This window comes from Ornithorhynchus anatinus, chromosome 11 (assembly GCF_004115215.2).
Source record: "Ornithorhynchus anatinus isolate Pmale09 chromosome 11, mOrnAna1.pri.v4, whole genome shotgun sequence".
NCBI classification, from domain to species: Eukaryota; Metazoa; Chordata; class Mammalia; order Monotremata; family Ornithorhynchidae; genus Ornithorhynchus; species Ornithorhynchus anatinus.
In genome coordinates, this window is record NC_041738.1 from 32,114,670 (window position 1) to 32,127,341 (window position 12,672).

At 43.5% G+C, this 12,672-nt stretch overlaps 1 long non-coding RNA gene across 1 annotated transcript in view; it reads right to left on the minus strand.

The window, feature by feature from the left end:
• LOC103171075 overlaps window positions 1–12,672 on the minus strand; it is a 44,537-nt gene that overhangs the window by 15,645 nt on the left and 16,220 nt on the right. Inside the window, exons 2-3 of the long non-coding RNA XR_003762929.2 lie at window positions 5,154–5,249; window positions 929–1,189 (exon numbers count right to left, since the gene is read on the minus strand). This is a non-coding gene — a long non-coding RNA (uncharacterized LOC103171075). The remainder of the gene's footprint in view (window positions 1–928; window positions 1,190–5,153; window positions 5,250–12,672) is intronic.

The window sequence follows — 12,672 nt, forward strand, 5'->3', positions numbered from 1 at the left end:
TCGACATTAATTCTCTGATTATTTGCTCCATTACTTTATCTAGTACAGGGTCAGACTAGTCAATAATTCCCTCCTATGCACTCCTGATCTTGGAGGTTGAAATTGGAGCTAAAGTAGATTGGAATATCCACTTATTTTAAATAAAGCCTTTTGGGTTAAACATGCTACAAAATAATTCAGAGTTTCTGGTATAATTCAATATTAGAGGCCAGCTGGGGATTCTAGCGGAAAGGCAGAGGAACTCAAAGGGATAAGAAGGAAGAGATTCAGCCGAGATTTGATATTGACTTCTGATCCAAGCGATGGGAAAAGGGGAGAAGCACTGCAAGAGAGTCTGGGTTTCAGACTCTCCACTAACAGTGCCAGCGGAGGAGTAGTTTGCTTGTTTGCTCAGAGAACAGCTTCCCAATTTTGGAGGCCACAGTTCAGTTGCATCTGGTGTCACGGCTGCACGAACCTGAGTGCTGCTGTGAAAATCTGTTTGGGGTAATGTATGGATGCAATGCACTGTGGGAGGCTCCAAGAGGATGTACTGGGCAAGAGTAATCTGGGCCCTGTTCCCTTGAGATCACTCCAGGCCGGTGACGGAAATCATTTCCCAGGACAATCCGTGACAATCCAGACTTGACCCTTGTAAGGCGATGCCAACGTTTTTTTGGATTACCATCTCTCCCTCATACCTGTGCCTGCTGCTGACCTACATAAGGGGGTCTTTCCCACTGGAAGCTTTGTGATCCAGCTTTTTCAACTGTTGCCATAATGATAATAAATGACCACATAGTAAACCCTGTGGTCGCTACAATTAGGCAGATCAGACCCAATTCGTCTCCCACAAGGGACTCCCAGTCTAAGGGGAAGGACGAATAGGTATATTATCCTCATTTGGATACATAAGGAAACTGAGATATAAAGAAGTTAAGTGACTTACCCAAGGTCACACAGCAGGTAAGTGGCAGATCCAGGATCAGAACTCAGGTTTCCTAACTTCCAAGCTCTTGCTCTATCCACTTCTCCTCATCGCTTCCAAATTCAGTCTCGTGTTAACTCCTCTTCAGAGGATTGCTGGGATTTTTAATCTCCCCTCGAGTTTGCCTGGAGTCATTTACATGGGCTGTTCCAGGTCACTTCCAGTTGGTCAACAATCACATGGCCTGGGTGACCACACACTCCAAGCCAGTTTCTGGAAATCCTGGTGATGAGAGGAAGTGATGTCTTTGGCTGTGTTCCTCTTTTTTCATCAGTCCATTCATTCCACTGTATTTTTTGAGTGCTTACTGTGTGCAGAGCACTCTACTAAGCCCTTGAAAAGTACAATTCAGCAATAAAGAGAGACAATTCCTGCCCACACTGCCAAAGCCAGACTCCACCTTTCTGGCCTCATTGGAGACAACCCAAATTTTACTTGGAGGGGATTTTAATCTCCACTCTGGCCAGTGTATATTTATGTCCTAGTGCTGTGGATGTAGCTCCATCCTCTGGGTGTTTCTTATCTCACGGCCGCTTTGAGACATACACAAAGACTTCTATGAAGGAGACGTTTTTCTCTCTGTGGTGGCTCTGCGCCGAGCTATTTCACCAACGTTCCCCTGCTCGTTGCATTTCTGGTTATTGATAGGCCTTCATTTTCCTGGGCCACTTTCCCCATCTAGGCCCTGCCAATGTTTAATCAGGTGCTGTTCCCTTTGAAAACTGGAACTTGCCAATTCCTCTGTTGACATCAAGGCTTGCTCTCGTTTACTTACCTGTCAGGAGGATTTTACACCCTAGCACAAATCATTTTTTGTCATCGCCCACCTTACTCTAGCCTATTCACGTTGCGAGCCCTTGCATTTCTCCCCAGTAATAGGAACAGCCAGTCCTTTGGTCCAACTCTGATGGAAGAGTGATGGATCAACTGACAGAGGTGAATCACAGTAAGATCGCTCCTTGACTCACCCTGGATTTCCGCATCTGAAACACTCTCTCAAGGGATGTTTACAAAGGCCTAGTGATTTGGGCCGGCCCCCTGCCTGGCAAAGGACACCATTTGGCTCACTTCCCCCCTGGAATATTGAAGCTAATCCCAATCGGATACTCTCCTTATTATGAGGCTGGGGTTTCGGTTGGTTAGAATCCTTATGCACACAAACTCAATGGGCCGCATAAAACCCACTATGTGTGCAGATAATTGAACCGGCTCTGCCACCCATTCCACCGACGTGATTTCTGGACCAACTGGTCATCACGGAAGGGATCTCAGAGAGGACAAGTGAAAGGTGACACTATCCCTAAGCCCCAGAGGCAAGAGGGCTGACGAATCCTAGAAAACTCCTAATTCAAAATCATTTTAAGTCACCAATGGGTTTGACAGCCCAAAAAGCTGAACTTATCCAATAAGAATCGCTTCATTTCAGAAAATAGAAACAAACTCTGGGCAAATCTTACCAGGGAATTGAATTGAATTGGAGCCGGGGGAGATGGGTTAAAGCTTCCAGGACACTGGGGTGCCATCTGGGAACTGGGGCCTTCATGTCATTGTTAAACTGTCATTATGTTCACATAGTAAGCAACCAGTTCTATTTCTATATCAATGCACAACTAAACTGAAGGGTGATTTGCAAATATGCAATGATCCAGTGGCAAAAAAGGATAACAAAAGTAAAAACTATATCAATCGATAGTATTTATTGAGCACTTACCTTGTGCAGAGCACTGTACTAAGCACTTAGGAAAATATGATAGCACAGATCTGGAGATACAATTCCCTGCCCACAAGGAGTTCATAGGCTTGAGAGGGAGACACATAGTATAGTCCTCTAGACTGTAGGCTCGTATTGTGTACTCTCTCCCTGCTTAGTGCAGTGTTCTGCAGATAGTAAGCACTCAATAAATACCATTGATGATGATGACTCATGTAAATAAATAATGGATATGTACATACGTGCTGTGGGGCTGAGGGTAGAATGAATATCAAGTGCTTAAGGGGTACAGATTGAACACAGGTGATGCAGAAAAGAGAGTTTAATTGGAGAAGGCCTCTTGGAGGAGATGTGATTTTAATACGGCTTTGAAGTTGGGGAACGTGAGGGGGAGGAAGTTCCAGGCCAGAAGGAGGATGTGGGAAAGGAATTGGTAGCGAGATTCGAAGCACAGTAAGCAAGCTGGTGCGGAGTGAAGTGTGCCGGCTGGGCTGTAGTAAAAGATCTGTGAAGTGAGGTAGGAAGCGGAAGGCTGACTGACTGCTTTAAAGCCAATGGTAATGAGTTTCTATTGGATGCGGGTGTGGATAAGCAACAACTGGAGGTTCTTGAGGAATGGGGAGATGTGAACTGAACTTTTTTTAGAAAAATGATCTGGGCAGAGACAGGAGTGAGGGAGGTCAGTGAGGAGGCTGATGCAGCTGTCAAGGTGGGATAGGATAAGTGCTTGAATCAGCATAATAGCCATTTGGACGAAGAGGAAAGAGTTGATTTTAGCAATGCTGGGAAGGGAGAATCAACCGAATTAGGTGACGAACTAAATATGCGGGTTGAACTAGAGAGATTTGGCAAGGATAATACCAGTACCAAGAAGCAGCATGGAGTAGTGGATAGAGCACTGGTGTAGGAGTCAGAAGGTGAAGGATTCTAATCCCGGTTCTGCCACTTGTCTGCTCTGTGACCTTGGGCAAGTCACTTCACTTCTCTGTGCCTCAGTTACCTCATCTGTAAAATGGGTATTGAAAACTGAAAATGTGAGCCCCACGTGGGACAGGGACTGTGTCTGCCTTGATTGGCTTGTATCCACTCCAGTGCTTAGTAGAATGCCGGCACACAAAAAGCACTTAACAAATACCATAATACTAATTATTATTATTACCAAGGTTATTTATGGCCTTGTGAGATAGAAGAATGGAATTGTCTACAGTATAGAACTATCTATAGAGAGAGTTCTCCACCTGCCTACACAAAAACCTGGAACAACTTTCAAAGCCAACACTGACTTGGACATTTACAGTCATTTCTCTAGCCAATCAATACTTGACTATAATAAGTCCATAGCAGAAAGGAAGCAGATTTGGGGGTGAAGGAAGGACTTAGAAGACTGGGACGACTGTCCTGGAGTCTCGAAAGAGACAACAAAGGACAACACCAACTTTGAGCCCCTGAAGCCAAATCCACCCATTGGCATGAAGGGGTCACGGCCAAGGGCCCATCTAAGAGGAACCTGAAGGGCTGGCCAATTATAATAATAATAATAATAATTGTTAGAACCTGTGAACTTCTGACTCCCAGGCCTGTGCTCTATCCATTATACATATTCTATTTGTTGAGTACTTACTATTTGTGAGGCACCATTCTAAGGGCTGGGGTACATACAAGTTACTTACCATTGAGAGAGAGGAAACTCAGCCTAGATGAGAAATGTTAACAAGCCCTCTAGATCAATGAAAGGGGGCAATTAAAGCCTATTTATCTGAGAATGTGGGATTTAACATGCGCTCATATTATGGGATGATGCTGCCAGCTTTTTTTTTACCCCTGGCAATAAGATATGAGAAATAGCTCGCACTCTGAGAAGCAAGTGCATTATGATCCAACACAACATGAGCATTATAGAATGCTAGATGAATCAAGCCCAGAGGGTCGATAGCACCACTCCAAATCACAACCCTCTGCCTTCATTTTTCTTCCCTGCTACGATTCCACTTCTTTGTCCAGGATTTCTGACTTGATAAACTCTCTTTGTGGCTCAGTGCTTTCGTTACTTTGATATAACCTCAGATTTTCCCAAAATCCCACTGATCCTGAGCCCCCAAGTGACAGGGACAGGAACCAATTTCCCCCTTTGTATTCTCTCCCAGTGCTTGGTACAAAGCTTTGCACACAGTAAGGGCTTAATAAATACTATTACTACTACAATGTCTCACTAATTTTTAACCCACCATTGATGTCCTAAGAAAGCGGAAAAATTCCAGCTTCATTTGTCCCAGATTTCTCAATGTCTACCTCAGGACCGCTATTTTGTGAAAACACAGTAGATTGTTCATATACGTGACCTAAGGATAGACGGCAGGTATATCTTCTTTTCCCTTTTCATCAGTGTTTCTTCCCTATCTGAACTCTAACCTTTATAATCCCAAATCAGCTTTTGCCACTAACTACTGTGATGCTTGGATCTTGACTTCAACTTACCCTTTGAAAATTAAATTGAAGAAAGATGGATGATTGGGTTATGAGTTTTTCTTCTGAATTCTTCACTACTCGCCAGCCGGTGGTAGGTGGCTTCGGCTAGAAAATAATTTTAAAAATCAGAGCTCTAGCTCAGATGGAAATTGTCTTTTGTTTAACCCAGCAAATCTGCAATCAGGGCTTGCTTTTATTATCCAGAAACCACTGCTAAAATGATGAAGTTATTTATACCACCCCAAGGTTAACTGAACTGTAATCGACTATATTCATGCCTTGAGGAATTATTTATTAAAAAGAATATTCTGCCCTACTTCTCTTCCACATATCAGAGAGATACTATATCTTTATCATTAACCAAAGGCAGAGAACTCTACTGGGTTCCTGGAACTGCTCTCCAGGAGCTTAAAATCTAATGGCAAAGGTAAGCATTCGCAAGGTGCAGACACACACTAGAAACACAAATAGGAGACAAATGTAAAGCCAAATGTAGCCAATCGAGTAAAATGAAATACTAAAAATATATACACGTTCATGCTAATGGTGGTGGGTGGGGTGCTATGTCAGCAATCTGCTATTTTCTTTTCACATTCAAGACAGAATGATGGGTATTTTGTTCTAAACTTGAAATAGATCCCTTCTTATAACGGGCATGGAACGTATTGGCTAATTCTGTTGTACTGTACCCTTCCAAGCGCTTAGTACAGTAAATACCATTGATAAATTGATTGATTCTACTTGCTCCTACATGCTCTTTTTCATTACAAGAATCATTTTTGTCTAATTACCTGGTGAGTCTTTATAGGCTGTTCTGAAAATATAATTCAACAAGAAACATTTGCCCAGACTCTCACTGTGTCATATTCTAAAGAGAAACTCAAAATTAGATTATTCAAAAAGAAAGGCATGCACAAAGGAAGTTCTCAATTCAAGAAAGCCCACATGGAAATTTTAACAGTTGTGGACAATGAATAAAAGATATGTGAGTCATATTTACTAATTTAACAAGTTCTGAATTAATTGTTTTGTTTTCATTGCAAATCCGGTTTCCGTCCCTTTAACTCCACTGAGACCGCTTTCTCCAAGGACACCAATAACATCCTTTTTACCAACCACAGCAGACTCTACTCCATCCTAATCCTTAGCTGCCTTCGACACTGTGGCCCACTCCCTTTTCCTGGAAAGAATACCTAACTTTGTTTTTTTTCCCTGACACAGTTCTCTTCTAGTTTCACTAGGCTGAAATGCTTGAAGGCAGGGATCATGTCTACCAATTCCAATGCATCCTTTCAGTATTCTGCACACAGTAAGTGCTCAATAAATACAACCAACTGACTGGTTCTCCTCTTACCTCTCTGGTTGAGCTTTCTCAATCCCTTTCACCAGCTCTTCCTCTGCCTTCCACACCCTAACTGTGGGTGCCCCTCGATGCTCTTTTCTGGTCCCTCTTCTTTTCTAAATCTATTTTCACTCCCTTGGGGAGTTCATGCTCTCCGACAGCTTTAACTACCACCTCTATGCAGGTGACTATTATGTCTATCTTGCTACTTCTGACTCTCTCCTCTGAAATTTCATATTACCTCCGGCTTCCATGAGATCTCTACCAGAATGCCTCTCTGGCTTTTTGAGAAAAACAGATGCAAAACTGAACTCCTTCCTCTTATCTCCCAATCTTCTTCTCCTTAATAATAACAATAATTGTGGTATTTGCTAAGCACTTACTATGTGCCAAGTACTGTACTAAGTGCTGGAGTAGATACAAGATTATCAGATCCCACATGGGGCTCACTGTCTAAGCAGGAGGGAGAACAGGTATCCAGTCCCCATTTTGCAGATGATGTATAGACCTGAACTACATAGACTATAGACCTAAAAAAGACCTGAACTACTGAGTCTGAGAGCCAATCCTATCTACAGTGACCATGGGGGTGATGAAGGTTCTTCGGGACTGTCAACTTCCCACCTCCAGGGCCTTTGGTCCCAACATGCACTGTGCTCATGGGGCTTCCAGGGACTCAGACCATACCAACCATCTTCTTCATCACTCATGCCATTTTCTTTTCTTTTATGGTATTCGTTAAGTACTTATTATGTACCAGGCACTCTACTAAGCACTTGGGAAGATACAAGTTAATCATTTTACATACAGTCCCTGTCCGTCAATTGCCTCATCTGTAAAATGGGGATTAAGACTGAGAACTTGTCCCTCGAAGCGTTCTCAGTCTCAATCCCCATTTTACAGATGCGGTAATTGAGGTATGGAGAAGTTCAGTGACTTGTCCAAGGTCATACAGGAGACATGAGGAAGAGTTGAGATTAGAAGCCAGGTTCTTTTGACTCCCAAAACAGTAATCTACCCACTCTGCTTCTCTGAAGAGGATGTTGGAAAGGTTTTGGCCTTGCCTGGGTGGACAACTGGTCCCTACTGGTTGGTCCCCTCTACTACCTGGCCTGCTGAATCTACCCTTTCTCTTTCGTGTTACATTGTTTCTGGGTTTCCACTGTTTCATCACTCCTTAAGTATTTGTTGCCAAACCCCTCCCCACCTTATTCTAACATTGTGGAGGGTCAGGGTTGGCTGGAATTCTTGCTGTGTGTTTTTACTCAGTGCTTAATACAGAACTTTCCACATAGTAGGCAATTAATACAATCTATTATAACTGCTATGCCAGAGATAAGGGAGCTCTGAACGGTCCTGGATAGGGCAAGGTGGCTTTCAAAAAACTCTCTCTCCCTCTGTCTTTCGCTAGCCTACTTTGCTCTCTTGCTGTTTACCTACGAACATTTACTCTGGCTGAGTCTACGGGGATGAAGGTTCTTGTTTTTTCTTTTTTGTTTTTTGTCTTGAAACTGCATAAAGTAAGCCTTACATTAAAGCACTGATCTGCTGCTACTGAGGTCTCAGCGTTGTAACCTTAATGGCTCCAGACTGCACTCACACTCCTTACCAGCTATCTCACAATGCTGCCACTGGGCATGAGGGAATGGGGTGAGAGAGTGTGATGGCTCAGTGCCAACTGTCAGCACTACTGCAAAAACATTTCCAGTGTATGACCTGCTATTGGTAGGATGGTGCTTTCCCTTTGAAACTATTGATTTCTGAACAATCAGTCACTCGATTGACGGGGGCCAGGAAAAGTGCACTACTGCATTTTTGCAGATAAAGTGTACACGTGTACAAGAGAAACAGTATGGTCTAATGGAAAGAGCACAGGCCTGGGTGTCAGAGCACCTGAATTTTAATCCCATCTCCGCCACTTGACTGCTGTGTGACTTTGGGCAGGTTACTTCGCGTCTCTGTGCCTCAGTTCTCTCATCTGTAAAATGAGGATTAAGACTGTGAGCTCCATGTGGGAAAGACTGTAAGCTTATTGTGGGCCAGGAACCTGATCTTCCTCCTACTTGGACTGTCAACACCATGTGGGACCTGATTACTTTTTATCTACCTCAGCAGTTAGTACAAGGCTTGGCACATAGTAAGGGCTTAATAAATACCATTATCATTGTCTCACAAAGACATTCAGGCTCAGTGCAATGTCACTACTGGCAGAATCACCTTTGAACCAAAGGACCACTCTACCTATTGTACTGTATTGACTTGTACAGGCGAGGATACTGTTTTTAATCAGGTATCACTAGTTCACCCTCTCAGGGTCGCACCTGGAGAGCTTCCAGTACTCTACCACTCTCAACTACGGGAGAGAGACTCAAGCAGAGGCTTACCCATTCCATTCCCTGCCTGGCCAGTGGCTAGCAAGTGGAAGGCAATCAGCTACAAGTCAAGACTGCCCTGTGCTGGGCAGCAGCAGCATGGGAGAGAGTTGAGGGTGGAGACTCAAGTTTACGGCGTGGAAAGAGGTAATGGTAAACCATTTCTGTATTTTTACCAAGAAAACTCTACGGTTACACAATCAGAACGATTACACATGGAGGTGGGGCGTTCTGGGAGAGATGTGTCCATGGCGTGGCTATGGGTCAGAGATGACTTGACATCATAAAAAGACGAGACCACTAGTTCTCCTTCTCCAACGCAGCCCAAGGAATCCTGGCATCAGTGTATTACCTTTATAGCCATTTCCAGTCTTTTCCCAACCCTCTCCCTGCCCAACCTCATTTCCTCAATTTAGCTAACCTGCAAGGCCTCGGACCCCAGGTGGTCTGACACCAAAGTGAGACAGGAAGCATGGGACTTCTAGCTCTCCTGGACAGCAGTTGTCAATCAGACTCTCCTAAGCCACTCAGAGGGCCTGTGGGAGGGCACAATCTTACAGGAAAAACCTGTCTGCACAAGCTCAACCTAAGACTATTTGCCCTATCGAAAAAAAGTAGCAGTAGCAAATTTCCCCATCTTTACTTGGCTACTGAGTCAGGACTAGGACCATTAAGCCAAACGCACACTCAATAATTATTTCAACCTGCGATTTCTTTTGCCCTGAAGGAATCAGCCACTGTGGGGGTTTTTTCACCTCCTCCATTTTGTGCTGTTCCTACCGAAGCAATTCTTGCCATAGTTCATCTACCTGGGGTGTTTTACTTCTATGCCCTCGGCTGATTCCCATCCATGCTTCTACGTAATATGATTTTGCTTCACGATTAAACTGAGGCTCTACTGTTTGAGAGTCTAAAGAGAAAATTATATGTATAGGGCACTAGTCCCACTTCTGCCTTTAGCTAGCAGATATGGGTGACCACACATCCACTCCACACTGTGCTGCACCCTTGCCCACCTATTTGCTCAGTGCACATCATGCCTCAGCGGGAACATGACCAGTACGGACAAGAGCAGTGCCCCTCACCGTCCAGTCTGCTAGCACTAGAATCGATTCCTCTGCCCAGGTCCTCATTACTGAAATCTCAGGACCAAGCCTCCTCTATCATTTCTGATGGAAGTCTTCATCATCAGTATCAATAATAATAATTATGGCATTAGTTAAGTGCTTACTATGTGCCAGGCACTGTAGCAATAATCCTTAGAATTTACTGAGTGTATTCTGCATGCAGAACACTGTACTAAGTTCATGGGAGAGTACGATCAAAGCAAAAGACACATCCGCTGGTTTCAAGCAAGGAAGCAGCATGGCTTAATGGATAGAGCAGGAGCCTGGGAATCAGGAGGGCCTGGGTTCTAATTCCGGCTCCACCACTTGTGTGCTGTGTAACCTTGGGTAAATCACTTCATTTCTCTGTGCCTCGGTTACCTCATCTGTAAAATGGGGATTAAGAGTGTGAGCCCCATGTGGAACAGGGACTGAGTCCAACCTGATTAACTTGTATCTCCCCCAGGGCTTAATACAGTGCCTCGCACATAGTAAGTGCTTAACAAGTACCAAAATAACAATTATTATCACAGAGTTTTTACAGGATAATGGGGAGGCAGATAGACATAAATTATTTACAAATAGAAATAGAAAGGGGCAGGAGAAGGAACAAAGTTACCACTGGTGACAGGAAAGATACTATAGTAACTAGATGAATAAATAAGTGAAAAAGTAAGTAATGTAGCTGTAAGTGCTATGTACGAGAAGCAGCGTGGCTCAGTGGAAAGAGCATGGGCTTTGGGGTCAGAGATCATGAGTTCGAATCCCGGCTCTGCCACTTGTCAGCTGTGTGACTGTGGGCAAGTCACTTAACTTCTCTGTGCCTCAGTTACCTCATCTGTAAAATGGGGATTAAAACTGTGAGCCCCACGTGGGACAACCTGATTCCCCTGTGTCTACCCCAGCGCTTAGAACAGTGCTCTGCACATAGTAAGCGCTTAACAAATACCAACATTATTATTATTATTATTACTGTTGTATTCACATAAATGCTAAGATGACTGTTGGATTCACATAATCTGGGGTGATGGAAAGTGACTGGGGAATGCCATCTGGAAGAAGTGACTATTTGGAGGGCTTTGGGAATGAATAAAAAAATAAATACAGCAGTGCTGAGGTAGATGTTATGTCATGGAAATAGCATGGTCCTACGAGTCTGAGGACCTGGGTTCTAATACCAGATCTTCCTCTTGACTGTTTTGAGAACTTTGGCAAGTGACTTCACTTCTCAGTGCCTCAGTTCCCTCATCTGAAAAATGGGGATTTAATCCTACTTATCCTACTCCCTTCTACTTGGACTGTGAGCCCTGTGTTGGACAGAGACTGTGTCCAATCTGATTATCTTCTATTTTTCCCAGGATTTGGTAGAGTACACAGGGTAAGCACTTAACAAGCACCATAATAATAGATGATGTGATGGTATTATCGGGAAGATGGAGGAATTAATTAAGGAATCCCTCCTGAAGGAAGTGAACATCAATCAATCAATTGTATTTACTGAACTAAGTGCTTGGGAGCGTACAAAATAAAAGAGCTGGTAGACATGTTCCCTTCCCATAACAAGGCGAATATTTAGGAAACCTTCAAATCGCCATTCTCATTTTCATGTTACATTTATTAAGCAAAGCATTTTGATTTTGTCTTGTGAATATCACCAAACATTTACTGTTAAAAGCAATGATGACATCTTATGAGCAGACAAGACCATGAGAATTGCAGAAGGATTACTAAGAGGGTGTGAGGTTAATTGGTTATATCTTTCCTGTGTCCCCCCATCCTCATTTCCTTCTATAAAGTGAGGATTAAATATGTCTTCTAAATATCTGTTCTCCTCCCCTCTTAGACTGTGAGTCCCACATGCGATATGAACTGTGTCCAACATGACGGTCTCATAGCTACCTCAGTGCTTAGTACAGTGTTTAGCATATAGTAAGGCCCTAACAAATAGCACAGTTATTATTACCCTATTGAGCAGTCTGCCCTAACAAATACCACGATTATTATTACCCTACCAAGGGTTAGGCCCTACTGATTTCCTTAGTCTCCTTGGTGCTCCAGGCATTATGACTGAAGCAGCCTGGCCTAATGAATAAAGCACAGGCCTGGGAGTCAGAAGGATCTGGGTTCTAATCCCAGCTCCACCACTTGCCTGCTTTGTGTCCCTGGGCAAGTCACTTAACTTCTCTGAGCCTTGGTTATTTCATCCATAAAATGGGGATTAGGACTGTGAGCCCCATGGAGGACATGCACTCTGTCCAACCTGATTAGCTGGTATCTATCCCAACGCTTAGTACAGTGTCTGGCATGCAGTAAGTGCTCAACAAATAGCATAAAAAAAAGACTAGACAAAATTTCTAGACCACTATCATGAAAACCAGGCTTTCTGGGTTTCTCTAACAATGCAGGAGTAGCTTCCCATGTAGACAGCTCTCCAAGACCCTTCAAGAGGCTGTCATAACAACAACCCTCAGTGCTCCAATAGTATGAAATCTAAGAGGATTTTGTGCCTAAGCATAGTCCGTTATGGGAAAGATCCTTCCTAGCCACCCAAAAATCTGCCACTACAACTTGCTAGCTAATTGTATTTGGTCAGCTGATTTTGCAGGTGAAATGATCATTACCTTTTATATTCAGATCCTATGGAGAAAGATAATAAGGTATAAGAAAACACGTAAACCTCCATAGCATGTCATTTGAAAAAGGAGAAA